The following is a 3,617-nucleotide window of genomic DNA, read 5'->3' as shown; positions in this document are numbered from 1 at the left end:
CTTCCCTTTGCCTCTGGAGTATATGTTTACTGAGTGTCTTGGACATCGAAGAAATCCCCCAAGTTGCCAACCAAGAGAAAGAGCCTGATGCTAATCCCAGGATGGGCCCTGCTGCTTGTGGAGAATAGAAGGCTCCCCCCCCTGCCCAACCAGCTCCTCTTGCTCTCTGGGGATGGCCCCTCACTGCCTACTCACTGGTTCACACCTTCTTTGGTTTTAGCTCAAAGACGCATTTCTTGGGCTCTGGAGTAACCACTGAGGCCCAGATTGAGAGTCCCTCTTCATTAGCAGGAGAGGCCTTTGGGAACTCAGGGAGGTGGGACTGGAGGCTGTTGCCCCTCCTATCCTGGGAGAAGATGATGGTGTGGGGCTATTAGCTCTCCCTTGTAGGGGATGCAGCTGCTGATGTGTGCAAGGGCCTGGAGACTCCTGGAAACAGATGCCTATATGGGAATCTTCTTGGGAGATAGAATGAAAAGAAGGCATGGGTGGGGTAGAAAGGCCTCAAGATCTGGCTGGGGGACATTCCTTGCTGTGTTTCCTGAAGAATAGCTCTGGGACACCCAAAAGAGGATTAATTTGAGAAGCTGTTTTATGCTAGAAAGTAAAGTAAAAGGGTTGATTGGATGTAAAATCCAGCAGCATTGATAGAGACAATTATATATAGAGATTATTCTATTAAATCCGTGTGAAGGGACAAATCACCTATCTGTGGGCCTCGTAACCTCCTTCTTGTCCACCTGGTTTTCAGTCTTGACTCATCCCATCTTTCCAAAAACATGAATGTGCTCATGGGATCCAACTGCTCAAAACTTGCAACCCAACTCCTGGTTGCCTGCAGGAGAAAGCCCTAGATCTTTGGTTCAGCATTTGAGATCCCCTTCTCTTCCCCAGCCTCTTCCTGTGGCCCTGCCCTGCATCCATGTACACTCTGGACCCACTTAACTCTTGGGCTTCCTGCACCGCTGCCACAGAAGTCTCTGTCACAGATTTTTTTTTTTTTTTTTTTTGCTTCCGGCTCATCCCACAGGAGTTTCCCTAAGCACCGCTGTCTCCTGTCCTCTCTAGATCTCAGAGCATCCTTACAAGGGGCATCCCAATGCACTCCTTGTAAGGGCCTTGCGGTGTCCGAGGGCCCAGCACCCCTTCCTGAGGAACTGCATACTCTGAGAAACAGGTGCCAAGGCAGCGCTATGTGTGTGAGGGTTTTGTGACAGAAGATGCCCATGTGGGAGCAAATGGGGCTGTCACATTGTGATGTCAGTCTGACCCCAAGTGAGGAGGGAGGGAGGGAGGGAAGGTTGGGGGCAAGTGATCCTGACAGTGGTGGGGATATTTATTATTTATTTATTTATTTATTTATTTATTTATTACATTTATTTTTATTGGTGTTCAATTTGCCAACATATAGAATAACACCCAGTGCTCATCCCATCAAATGCCCCCCTCAGTCCCCATCACCCAGTCACCCCCACCCCCTGCCCACCTCCCCTTCCACCACCCCTAGTTCGTTTCCCAGAGTTAGGAGTCTCTCATGTCCTGTCTCCCTTTCTGATATTTCCCACTCATTTTTTTCTCCTTTCCACTTTATTTGTGGTGGGGACTTTTTTTACCAGCTGCCCGTGCAGGGAGCACTGTGTGTCCCCAGCGTGGGCCTACCTTTGTGTCCCCATCCACCCATGGCAGCTTGCTTGCACCGACGTGGGGGTAGATCTCATGGTTCTTCAGCTGCTGCCCTGTCTTTGCCCCGCTTTGTTGGATTTCTATCAGGAAGATTTCTTTCCAGGGCTACCGCTGCAGGTTCTTTCAACAGAAGGTTACCTTGGCTCGAGCTGTGTGCCCTGAGGGAAACAACTCTGTGAGCTGACCTCTGGCTGACAGAGTGAGAGGGGAGTCCCTGAGGCAAAGGCTGTCATGATGGGGCAAATTTGTCTAGTCAGAGTGTTCCTTGTTGGATGGTGGCCGCCTGACCCTTCCGAGGCTTATGAGGCCCACAGATAGGCCCATCTGAATCTCCCTGTTGATGTAGGAAGCTGAAATGGGAACACAGAACTGGGTCCCTCCAGCACTTGTGTCTCCAAAGACCACAATCTTCTCCTTTAGTACTTTCCCCTCATGGAGACTCTGGGAACCCAGAGCAACTGGCTGCTGAGAGGTTTCCTATGCCTTCTGACTTTCTTGTATACAAGAACACACTGGCACCTGCCAGGGTTGTGCTACACTGCCAGCAAAATTCTTTGTTAAGAGCTTGTTATTTGATCTCATTTGTCCTCATAGAGCTAGGCCTCACAATGACTAATGCCACTATGAGGCTATGTTGCCTATTTAAAAAAAAAAAATTATTTCTTTATTTGAGGGAGAGAGAGAGAGAGCGAGAGAGCGAGAGAGAGAGAGAGAGAGAGGGAGAAGGGGAGAAAGAGAGAGAGAGGGGAACAGAAAGAGAGAGAGTGCTTAAGCACATGAGCAGGGTATGGGGGTGGGCAGAGGGAGAGGGAGAAGCAGACTCTCCTCTGAGCAGGGAGCCCCAAAGTGGGGTGATCCTAGGACCCTGAGATCATGACCTGAGCTGAAGGCAGACCCTTAACCAACTGAGCTACCCAGGTGTCCTGGCTCTGTTGCCTCTTTCCCTGAGGTTCAAGGAATCCCTGGGAACATGATGGTATGGCTGTGAATGACCGAATCCACAGGTACATGATGCATCTTGGAGTATCAGCTTTACACCAAGATTATTATTATTCTTGGTGGTGAGAAAGTTGTATAATTTAACCAATAAGTAAACATTGCAAACACTCATATTAAAACAAACACATTATGGAGTATAGAATTTGCATGAATTTTTGAGTTTAAACCAGAGATGTCCACAAACTTTTGCATTTGTACTAGCTGTTTGGATCTAGACTTCTAGACCCCCAGGGATATGGATTCCTAAAATTATTTTAAAAAATTAAAAAAATGCACAAATACACTTCATAATATCTTACAGATAAGGGGAAGTTCTCTGACCAGGTTTCCCTCCCCTCCCCATTCCTTTTTTTTTTTTTTTTTTAAATATTTTTTTAAAAATTTATTTATTTATGATAATCACACAGAGAGAGAGAGAGGCAGAGACACAGGCAGAGGGAGAAGCAGGCTCCATGCACCGGGAGCCCGACGTGGGATTCGATCCCGGGTCTCCAGGATCGCGCCCTGGGCCAAAGGCAGGCGCCAAACCGCTGCGCCACCCAGGGATCCCCCCTCCCCATTCCTAATTTCTTCTCTTTCTCCCTCATCAGAAATAATGTCTGTTGTTAGTTTGGTGAGTAGTTTTCCAAAGCTTCCTATACATAGGAAATAGAAAATACCCAGAAAATATGTAGTATTATATTTTACTTCCTATATAAATGATGTCATACTCTACATGAATATGACATATTCTACAACATACCTTTTTCATTTATTCATATAGTTAGGAGATCTATCTGTGTTACTTTGTAGTATGTACCTTCTTTTATTTTTTTTTTTAATTTTAAAGATTTTATTTATTTATTCATGAGAGAGAGAGAGAAGAGACAGAGACACAGGCGAGAGGGAGAAGCAGGCTCCATGCAGAGAGCCCAACGTGGGACTCAATCCTGGGT

Source organism: Canis lupus, chromosome 6 (genome assembly GCF_003254725.2).
Source record: "Canis lupus dingo isolate Sandy chromosome 6, ASM325472v2, whole genome shotgun sequence".
Lineage (NCBI taxonomy): Eukaryota > Metazoa > Chordata > Mammalia > Carnivora > Canidae > Canis > Canis lupus.
This window is presented reverse-complemented; position numbering follows the sequence as displayed.